Raw genomic sequence first — 11,371 nt, 5'->3', positions numbered from 1 at the left:
GCGTGCCTGTACTCCCAGCTACTTGGGAGGCTGAGGAGGAAGGATTCCTTGAATCCTGGAGGTTGAGGCTGCAGTGAGCTATGATTCCGCCACTGCACTCCAGCCTGCACGACAGAGTGAGACCTGTCTCAGAAAAAAAAAAAAGTTCCTTAAGAGGTAAATTATTTTTAACTTGAAGTGTTCATGGACTTCATGAGTAAACGTTCTGGATTTGCCAAGCAGTTTTGATTTCAATTGGCCTGTCTCCCATCTATGCACAGACTTACCTAACACAGATCCTAATTTTCAAGAGGTTAAGGGTGGATCAGCTCAGAGTCAACCAACAGCAGGTCCTAAAATTCAGGTTTGTCAGGCAGCAAACACCCTCTGTGGCATTTGCAAACTCCTACTACCCAGGACGATCCACACCTGATTTTCATTGGCTGTGGTCAATGCTGCGGTTTTCAGGAATATCCCTGGGTTGTTGCGTTTCAAATCTACCTATTATTTTTTTCAAGTGCTAGACCAGAAGAATTTTGGAAAATTAAGACCACTCCTAAGTTTCCACACCACCACACAACTGGCAGCTAGCATCCCATTGTCTGAAATGCAGATGTTGTACAAATACTTTTTATAATAAGCTATCTGCTCAGCGAAACAGTTTCCAACATTAGATGGTATGAAGGGCACAAGTAGCTCAAAAACCACTCTCTTAAAAGGAAAATAAGAACTCCTAAGACAGTCCTCCTCCCAAAAAAAAGGAAGTGGACCTTTCTGGGTTCCCTGGTTTACTAACTGGGCCTTTGGAACTGTTCTCCTGACCAAGCCAACCCCATAACCACTCAGAAGGGATTTCCATAGGTAGAACTTGCAAATGGTTAATGAATCAATGCTTTCTCCATAAAACAAGGCCTGAGGAATTACAGCAGTGAACAACGGTGAGGGATACTGGATTCCAGAGGGTTCCGTAAACGTTCTGCTTACAAGAAGGATTAAAGTTCTCGATGCCATCTCTAGGACCCTGTCTTGATCCTCAGAATCTTAACCCTGTGGGGAGAGCAGGGTGGCTGTCTTACTACTCGACCCACTGATCAGGAAACAGAGGCTCCAGGAGGTATCTTGCTATTGCGCCAAGAATCAAAGCCAAGCCAGGGCCACCCAGTCCAGTCCTGTCTCCCTTTGTGCTGGCATCACTCTCCAGCTTGGCCAAGCTCAGAGGGAAGGCAAGGCTGCAGCTTTAAGGGTTTAAGAGAGGAGACAGCCACTTTCATTGAAACAGCCCCAAACTCCTTATTACTGGTCACCAGTTTACACAAGGGTAACTCGCTTTGAAAAACAATACGCAGAAAGTCGAGGTCAAGCTCACCGAAACCTCCACTCTCCTCCCCCTGGCGCCCAAGAGACCTTGAACTCTTATCCAATTGCTCTCCCGAGCTAAGGGTGTCCCGGCTCCCCCAGGAGAGCAGAGTACCTGTGTTGTGGGGGCCGCCAAGACACCTGCCTGCGAGGGGCACTGCCCTCAGGGATGCAGGCCGGACTGGGGGGCTCTCGTGATCCCTCCACTCAGCCCACCTGATGCTGCAGGGTCAGATTTGGGTCCCATTAGCATGCATCGAGCGCCTCTCACGTTAAGTACCCCAGAATTCGCTGCCTCCCGAGGCCCATCGTACAGATGGGGAAACTGAGGCTCGGAGAGTTAAAGTGGCTTAGCCCGTGGGGGGCGGTGGCGCGGGGACTGGACCCCGAGCCCTGAGATACCGAGCCCCGACCCTCAGCCGAGGGCCTGCCGGGCTCTCTCGGCCCAGGCTGTGGAAAAGTCGACCCTCAGGCCGCCGCGGGAGGTCAGCTCTAGGGAAAGGGCGACGCGGAGGAGGGCCAGGGTGGGAGCCATGCCTTCCGCCCGAGCGTCGGGCGAGACGCGCAGCGCCCCGGCCCGAGGGCCCACCCCGAAGGGGAGAGTCAGGCGGCCGCGGCGAACTGAGGCGCCCGGCAAACCCCGAGTCCCGGGGCCCGACCTCACTCACCCCGCCGTCGCCGCCAAAGCTAGCACTCACCGCGGGCGGCCCAGCTGCTCTCTGGGGCACCTGGGCAGGACGCAGGCCCTCACCACTGAGGCGCTACCACCGCCCGCGCCGGCCGCGGGGGTGAGGGCGTGGCCACTGGGCCGCCGCCCCGCCCACTCGAGCCGCGCGCGCATTCCCGGAGCCCCGCGCTTCCCCCTGCAACTCCGCGCTCTTGGTACGGCCCGGCCACGCCCCCTCGCGGCTCCGCAGGGTCGTCCCGCGGAGAAATGAAAGTGAGTTGTTCCAGGGGTGGCGGAGTCGCCTGGCGACAGCGGCTGCGGCTTCTATAGCTCCGACCCTGCAGTTCACCGGGCCGACTGCCCACCCTCCCGGGGGTCACCGCAGAACCGTGGCTGTGCGCCCTCAGGTCTAGCCTCCTCCTTCGGGCCGCCGCTAGCTCGTGATCGCCACATTGTCTCCTCCACGGCCCTGTTTCCTCACCTGAAATTGGCGAGGCTTCAGGCCCAAGTCGTCTCCCTGGGTTCCCTCCCAGCCTGACGGCGGAGGGCACTCGTTTGTTTTTAGAGACAGGGTCTCGCCCTGTCGCCCAGGCTGGAGGGCAGTGGTGCAGTCACAGCTCACTGCAGCCTTCAACTCCTGGGCTCAGGCGATTCTCCCACTTCAGCCTCCCAGGAGCTGGAACTACAGGCGCGCCACCACACCTAGCTAATTTTATTTTATTTTATTTTTGCAGAGATGCGGTCTCGCTATGATACCCAGGCTGGTCTCAAACTGGTCTCAAGCGATCCTCCCTCCTCGGCCTCTCAAAGTGCTGCGATTACAGGCGAGAGGCCCGCACAGGCTGCCTAGGGCTCGCATTCGAAGGCTGGCCTGTTGGGCGTGGGAAGTGACCAAGCAGGAGGCAAGCCCTGGATGGAGGAGGAGTTGGGGGATACAGAGAGCTTCTGGGATTTGAAAAGTCTGGCAGCCTTGGTCGGGGTATGAAGCCCACCTCTGCCTCCTGCTATGGTTTCTACGTTACAGGGTAATGAAGATTGAATGGTATAACCTCTGTTCCTAAAGGATTTAGAGCAGGGCGTTAGTAAGTGTTCTCATCGCCATTGTTATTATTACTACTACTATTATTACTAGGTGTGCTGTGAATTCCTTTTGCGACACTGTGCAACTCACTTCTCTCAGAGTCCCTTCTCCATCTTTTAAAAATAGGCGAGGCGCGGTGGCTCACACCTGTAATCCCAGCACTTTGGTAGGCCGAGGTGGGTGGATCACCTGAGGTCAGGAGTTCGAGACCAGCCTGACCAACATGGCAAAACACTGTCTCTACTAAAAATACAAAAATTAGCCGGACATGGTGGTGGGTGCCTGTAATCCCAGCTACTCAGGAGGCTGAGGCAGGATACTCGCTTGAACCCGGGAGGCAGAGGTTGCAGTGAGCCCAGTTCGCATCACAGCACTCCAGCCTGGGCAACAGAGTGTAATATATATAAAAGAATATATAAATATAATATACAAATATTACATAATATATAATATAAATGTTATATTTGTTATATTTATATATTATATAAATAATATATATTATATAGCATATATATTATTTATTTTTTGAGATGGGGTCTCCCTTTGTCACTGAGGCTGGAATGCAGCCTCGACCTCCTGGGCTCAGATGATCCTCCTGCCTCAGCCTCCCTAGTAGCTGGAATTACAGGCATGCGCCACCACACCTGGCAAATTTTTGTATTTTTATTTTTCATTTTAAAGAAAGTTGATTGAAATTTTTTTGTAGAGATAGTGTTTTGCCATGTTTCCTAGGCTGGTCTCAAACTCCTAGCCTCAAGCAGTCCTCCCACCTTGGCCTCCCAAAGTGCTGAGATTACAGGTGTGAGCACTGTATCCAGCCTAATTTTTTAATTTTTTGTAGAGACAGGGTCTCACTATGTTGCCCAGGCCGGTCTTGAACTCCTGGCCTCAAGGGATCCCTTGCCTCAGCCTCCCAAAGTGTAGGAATTACAGGTGTGAGCCACCATTCCCATCCACTCTTCATCTTTACAATATTGTGAAAATAGCAAAATCCGGCCGGGCGCGGTGGCTCAAGCCTGTAATCCCAGCACTTTGGGAGGCCGAGACGGGCGGATCACGAGGTCAGGAGATCGAGACCATCCTGGCTAACACGGTGAAACCCCGTCTCTACTAAAAAATACAAAAAAGTAGCCGGGTGAGGTGGCGGGCGCCTGTGGTCCCAGCTACTCGGGAGGCTGAGGCAGGAGAATGGTGTAAACCTGGGAGGCGGAGCTTGCAGTGAGCTGAGATCCGGCCACTGCACCCCAGCCTGGGCGGCAGAGCAAGACTCCGTCTCAAAAAAAAAAAAAAAAAAGCAAAATCCTACATAAAGAGATTATTACCGTGGCCCAGGTGCCAGGTTTCCTATGTCCAGGAACTGCCCCTCCAACAGGTTGGATGAATGCAGTAGTCCTCAGGGTGGGGCACAATACCTGTCCAAGTAAGGGACTGAATAGGTAACTCCACACTCACCCCACAAGAGAGCTGGGGAGAAATTCATCACCCAGATATCTGATACTCTGTGCCATCTTTTCAACACCCTGTTGGACACCTCCTCTGGATGTCCCAGTGAGGCTTCAAATTTGGACTCTGACTCCATGCCCCCTGCGTTTTTGTGAAACCAGAACTCCAAAAACACTGAAACTCTGTCTGCTAATAATATTACTAAGGAAACATCAGGAAACAGGCATTTTCCCTCTTTCGCCTTTTCCCATTGAACCCATAACCAGGTCCTATGGATTCTATCTCCAGAACCTCCTCTTGTCATCTTTTCTGCTGTCCCTGTTCCAGTTGGGGCCACGTGGGTTCACCGTTCATCGTTCACCTGGATGATCTCAGCAACTTCCTGACTTTTTTGCGGGGGAAGGAGTCTCACTGTGTCACCCAGGCTGCAGTTCAGTGGCACCATCTCAGCTCACTGCAACCTCCGCCTCCTGAGTTCAAGCGATTCTCCTGCCTCAGCCGCCTGAGTAGCTGGGATTACAGACTCGTGCCACCACACCTGGCTAATTTTTGTATTTCTAATAGAGACGGGGTTTCACCATGTTGGCCAGGCTGGTCTTGAACTCCTGACCTCAGGTGATCCATCTGCCTTGGCCTCCCAAAGTGCTGGGATTACAGGTGTGAGCCAGTGCACCTAGCCAGGTTCCTGACTATTTATGACACTTCTGGTTTCTGCTATACCCACTGGCAAGGAAGCTTCTTTTTTTTTTTTTTTTTTTTTTTTTTTTTTTTTTTTTTTTTTTTTTTGTGTGGCAGGGTCTCTCACTCTGTCACCTAGGCTGGAGTGTAGTGATCTAGGCTCACTGCAGCGTCCACCTCCGGGCTTCAAGCAATTCTCCTGCCTCAGCCTCCTGAGTAGCTGGGATCACAGGTGCGCACCACCACAACTGGCTAATTTTTGTATTTTTAGTAGAGACGGGGTTGTGCTATGTTGGCCAGGCTGGTCTCGAACTCCTGACCTCAGGTGTTCCGCCCACCTCAGACTCCCACAGTGCTGGGATTACAGGCGAGAGCCACCACACAGAGCTGAAAGCTTCTCTTCTTCAGTTACTGTCCTCCTCATTGCCCAACCTTCCTGTCTTTCCCTTCCCACTCCCATCCCAAAAAAGCACTCTCACTGGCCAGCTGGGGGGAAAAAAGTAGGTTGCATCCACATCTCACATATTACACTAATATAAATTCCAGATAGATAAAATATTTAAATGATTTTTTAAGGGAGAAGGAAAAAGCCCCCAAAAGTCCATAGGAGAATTGGTGTTAACAATCCCCAAGAGGCATTTCTAAATTATGAAATTATGACATAAACTCCAGAAGCCATAAATGAAAAGATTGAGAAATAATCTGGGCCAGGTACAGTGGCTCACGCCTGTCATCCCAGCATTTTACGAGGCCAAGATGGGAGGATCACTAGAGCCCAGGAGTTCGAGACCAGCCTGGCCAACATGACGAAACCCTGTCTCTACTAAAAATACAAAAATTAGCCGACAGGGCGCTGTGGCTCAAGCCTGTAATCCCAGCACTTTGGGAGGCTGAGACGGGCAGATCATGAGGTCAGGAGATCGAGACCATCCTAGCTAACCTGGTGAAACCCCGTCTCTACTAAAAAATACAAAAAACTAGCCGGGTGAGGTGGCGGGCGCCTGTAGTCCCAGCTACTCGGGAGGCTGAGGCAGGAGAATGGCGTGAACCCGGGAGGCGGAGCTTGCAGTGAGCCAAGACAGTGCCACTGCACTCCAGCCTGGGCGACAGAGTGAGACTCTGTCTCAAAAAAAAAAAAAAAAAAAAATTAGCCAGGCTGGGCATGGTGACTCATGCCTATAATCCCAGCACTTTGGGAGGCAGAGGTGGGCAGATCATCTGAGGTCAGGAGTTCAAGACCAGCTTGGCCAACATGGCAAAACCCTGTCTCTACTAAACAAATACAAAAATTAGCCAGGCATGGTGGCGGGCGCCTGTAATCCCAGCTACTTAGGAGGCTGAGGCAGGAGAATCGCTTGAACCCAGGAGGCGGAGGTTGCAGTGAGCCGAAATCACACCACTGCACTCCAGCCTGGGCGACGGAGTGAGAGTCCATCTCAAAAATAAAATGAATAAAATAAAATAAAAGCAGTGGAGCTGGGCATGGTGGCTTATACCTGTAATCCTAGCACTTTGGGAGGCTGAGGTGGGGGATTGTTTGACGCCAGAAGTTCAAAACCAAACTGGGCATCATAGCAAGACCCCGTCTCTACAAAAAATAAAAAATTAGCCAGGTGTGGTGGTGCATGCCTGTAGTCCCAGCTACTCAGCTGAGGTGGGAGGATCGCTTGAGCCTGGAGGCTGAGGCTACAGTGAACTGTGTGCTACTGCACTCCAGCCGGGGCAACAGAGCTCTCGGCCAACCCCATCTCTATGTTTTAAAAAAATAAAAGATAAATTAAAATGAGAACAGAGAAACAGGAGGGGTGGGGGCGGTTGCTGTCAAGTGCAAAGCACAGAGGATGGTTGACCCACCTGGCTCTCTTCACTGTCCGAATAACTTCCCCAGACCTTCTTCCTGTCTCCTTGCTGACCCACACCCCTAGGTCCTCCTAACATGGCCAAAGTTTAACCATGTTACGCAACAGAGCCAAAGCCTGTCTCTGAAAAAAAAAGAAAAAAAAGAAAAGAAAAAGTGGATCCCAGATTAGCTTGGCATTGAGAGAAGCTGGATCGGCTTCCCCCACAGATGCTAGAGGGGTGTGGTTGATCCAGAGAGGAGGTGCTTCCATTTCCCCAGGACTCCAGATGTCACACCGGCCTCCGACACCATGTCTCATGTGTCTCCAGTACCACACCATGACCTCTGGACAGGACAGTTCATTTCCCTTGAGAGGCATCCATGAGGGTGCAAGGCAAGTGAGTTTGCAGATTTCCTGGGTTGAGATAACCCAGGGTCAGGGACAAGAACATCACCAAAGTGCAGAAGCACAGAATCTCTCTCTGGAGATCAGGGACCAAATTCCAATTAGATGGAACCAAATGCATGGCCTTGGCCAAATATCTTTTTTTTTTTTTTTTTTTTTTTTGAGACGGAGTCTCGCTCTTGTCACCCAGGCTGAAGTGCAATGGCGTGATCTCAGCTCACTGCAACCTCTGCCTCCTGGGTTCAAGCGATTCTCCTGCTCAGCCTCTCAAGTAGCTGGGATTACAGGCGTGTGCCACCATGACTGGCTAATTTGTTTGTATTTTTAGAAGAGATTCTCCTGCTCAGCCTCCCAAGTAGCTGGGATTACAGGTGTGCGCCACCATGCCTGGCTAATATTTTTGTATTTTTAGTAGAGATGGGGTTTCACCATGTTGGCCAGGCTGGTCTCAAACTCCTGACCTTGTGATCCACCCGCCTCGGCCTCCCAAAGTGTTGGGATTACAGGCGTGAGCCACTGTGCCCGGCCCAGCCAAGTATCTTTTTTTTTTTTTTTTTTTTTTTTTTTTGAGACAGAGTCTCTGTCGCCCAGGCTGGAGTGCAGTGGCTGGATCTCGGCTCACTGCAAGCTCCGCCTCCCGGGTTCATGCCATTCTCCTGCCTCAGCCTCCCGAGTAGCTGGGACTACAGGCGCCTGCCACCTTGCCCGGCTAGTTTTTTTGTATTTTTAGTAGAGACGGGTTTCACCGTGTTAGCCAGGATGGTCTCGATCTCCTGACCTCATGATCCACCGGTCACCGGTCTCGGCCTCCCAAAGTGCTGGGATTACAGGCATGAGCCACTGCGGCGGGCCCAGCCAAGTATCTTTATTACGCTTTCTGGATAAGAAGTCAGTGGTGGCCAGGCATGGTGGCTCATGCCTGTAATCCCAGCATGGGGGAGGCTGAGGTAGGAGGATCATTTGAGGCCAGACAACATAGTGAGACCCCCATCTCTCTCTTTTTTTTTTTTTTTTTAGTGGTGTGATCTCGGCTCACTGCCACCTCCATCTCTGGGGTTCAATTGATTCTCCTATCTCATCCTCCCAAGCAGCTGGGATTACAGGTGCACGCCACCCCACCTGGCAAATTTTTGAATTTTGAGTAGAGATAGTGTTTCACCATGTTGGCCAGGCTGGTCTTGAACTCCTGACCTCAGAAGATCCCCCCACCTTGGCCTCCCAAAGTGTTAGGATTACAGGAGTGAGCCACCGTGCTCAGCCAACCCCATCTCTATGTTTTAAATAATAATAATCATAAAAGAAAATGAGAGCATTTAATAATAAAAGAAAATGAGAAACAGGAGGGAGGCAGTTGCTGTCAAGTGCAAAGCCCAGAGGATGGTTGACCCGCCTGGCTCTCTTCATTGTCCAGATAACTCCCCCAGACCTTCTTCCTGCCTCCTTGCTGCCCCACACCCCTGGGTCTTCCTAATACGGCCAAAGTTCCAAAGTTTAACCCTTTCAAAGAGGCGGCCCTGAACGGAGAAAGCAAACATAGCCTTTAGCTATAGCAGATCAGGTTTCCGGCCAGCTGTATGGCCGTGGATGGGTCCTGGGCACACAGACCCAGGCGGTTGGGTGAGGATTAAATGAGTTGCTGTGTGTGTGACGTGGCCTGGTGCATGCAGCGGCTTCAGAGCCTAGGATGGCTTTTCTCCTTCCTACTTCCACTTACCCCCTCAGTTTCACTCCCATCCTTTGTTCCTCTCTGTTATGCAATCAAAGTTTCAACTCTTCTGGGTTTGCATGCGGGAGCCAGAGTGAGCTTCTGGGGAAATGAGAGGGTGTTTAGGTGAGAGGGGGCTTTGGAAGCCACGCCCTTTCTCCCCCTCTTCCTTCCCATTCGCGTCCACACGCCAATGGGCCAGAACCTTTGCCCTGTCTCCCCAATATGACACAAGCCCCATGATTCTGTGCCCAAAATTGCTTGGCTGCTGCTGGCTGTTGCCAAGGCAACCAGCACCGTTGTGCAAGGGCCGATGAAGAGAAGCCTGCCTGACGTCCACGAACTGTTCAAACAGTGCTGTGGAGGACACCTGCCTGTGCCTCTGAGCAGTCACTTAGCAGAAATGGAAGTTGATGAGATCTGGTCCCTGGCCTCCAGGGGCTGGGAGTCTCCAGGCTGACTCATATCCCAGCTTGTACTGGTCTAGTTCAGTGATTCTCAAATCAAGAGCAGCAGCCTCACCTGGGAACTTGTTAGAAATGTCAAATCAGGCCAGGCATGGTGGCTCAAGCCCATAATCCCAGCACTTTGGGAGGCCGAGGCAGGTGGATCACTTGAGGTCAGGAGTTTGAGACCAGCCTGGCTAATATGGTGTAACCCCTGTCTCCACTAAAAATACAAAAATTGGCCGGCATCGTGGCACATGCCTGTAGTCCCATTTAACTCAGGAGGCTCAGGCAGGAGAATCGCTTGAACCCAGGAGGCAGAGGTTGCAGTGAGCTGACATCGTGCCATTGCACTCCAGCCTGGGCGACAGAGCGAAACTCTGTCTCAAAAAAAAAAAAAAGAAAAGAAAAAGAAAAGAAATGTCAAATTAAGGCCTGGTGTGGTGGCCCAAGCCTGTAATCCCAGCATTTTGGGACTTTGGGAGGCAGGAGTTTGCGACCACCCTGGAGAACACAGCGAGACCCCATCTCTGTGAAAAATCAGCCAGGCAAGATGGCATGTGCCTGTGGTCCCAGCTACTCAGGAGCCTGAGATGAGAGGATTGCTTGAACCTCGAAGGTTGAAGCTGCAGTGAACTATGATTGTGTCACTGTATTCCAGCCTGGGTGACAGAGCCAGACTCTGTCTCAAAAAACAAAAAACAAAAAAGACAGGGGCGGTGGCTCACGCCTGTAATCCCAGCACTGGGGGTGGGATTCACACCCAGCACTTTGGGAGGCCGAGGAGGGCAGATCATGAGGCCATTAGATTGAGACCATCCTGGCTAACACGGTGAAACCTCATCTCCACTAAAAATACAAAAAAAAATTAGCCGGGCGTGGTAGTGGGTGCCTGTAGTCCCAGCTACTTGGGAGGCTGAGGCAGGAGAATTGCTTGAACCTGGGAGGCAGAGGTTGTCGATCGTGACAGAATAAAAGGAAGGGAGAGAGGGCGGGCGGGAAAGACAGAGAAAAAGAAATGCCAAATTTCAGGCCACTTCCCTACTTGATTGAATCAGAAACTCTGGGGGTGGGGCCCTGCCATCTGTGGCTCCCTGCAGGTGATGCTGATACAGGCTGAAAATTGAGAACCACAGATCTGTTCTTTTCTTTTCCTTCTTTTTTTCTTTTTCTTTTTTATTTTTTTGAGACAGAGTCTTGCTCTGTTGCCCAGGCTGGAGTGTAGTGCCGTGATCGCCGCTCACTGCAAGCTCTGCATTCTGGGTTCACACCATTCTCCTGCCTCAGCCTCCCAAGTAGCTGGGACTACAGGCGCCCGCCACCACACACTGCTAATTTTTTGTATTTTTAGTAGAGATGGGGTTTTCACTTTATTAGCCAGGATGGTCCCTATCTCCTGACCTCGTGATCCACCTGCCTTGGCCTCCCAAAGTGCTGGGACTACAGGCGTGAGCCACTGCACCCAGCCTCTTTTCCTTCTTTTTTTCCCTTATCGAGACTCTTGCTCTGCCACCCAGGCTGAAGTGCAGTGGTGCAGTCGTAGCTCACTGCAGCCTCAATCTCCTGGCTTAAGGAAATCCTCCCACTTCAGCCTTCTGAGCAGCTGGGACTACAGGCTCACACCATCTCGGTCAGCTAATTTTTTTGTAAAGACAGCATCTCACTATGTTGCCCAGGCTGGTCTTGAACTCCTGGGCTCAAGCGATCCTCCTGCCTCAGCCTTACCAGCAGCTGGGACTACAGGCGCACACTACCAAACCTGGCTAAGTT

General features: G+C 51.6%; 1 protein-coding gene across 2 annotated transcripts in view; it reads right to left on the bottom strand.

Annotated features, from left to right (window-relative positions):
- LOC126950349 (NADPH--cytochrome P450 reductase) overlaps positions 1-2,107 on the bottom strand; it is a 72,555-nt gene extending 70,448 nt beyond the window's left edge. The window contains exons 1-2 of one of the 2 annotated variants that reach the window (XM_050783688.1): positions 2,004-2,064; positions 7-123 (exon numbers count right to left, since the gene is read on the bottom strand). The gene's annotated coding sequence lies outside the window, so the exon portion shown is untranslated. Of the gene's footprint in view, positions 1-6; positions 124-2,003 lie in introns of both variants that reach the window. The other variant, XM_050783687.1, reaches the window with a different exon arrangement.
- Between the last annotated feature and the right edge of the window lie 9,264 nt (positions 2,108-11,371).

The sequence above is a fragment of the Macaca thibetana genome, chromosome 3 (assembly GCF_024542745.1).
Source record: "Macaca thibetana thibetana isolate TM-01 chromosome 3, ASM2454274v1, whole genome shotgun sequence".
Classification (NCBI taxonomy): Eukaryota; Metazoa; Chordata; class Mammalia; order Primates; family Cercopithecidae; genus Macaca; species Macaca thibetana.
Note: the sequence above shows the minus strand (reverse complement) of the source record. Positions and strands in the feature narration are given on the sequence as shown.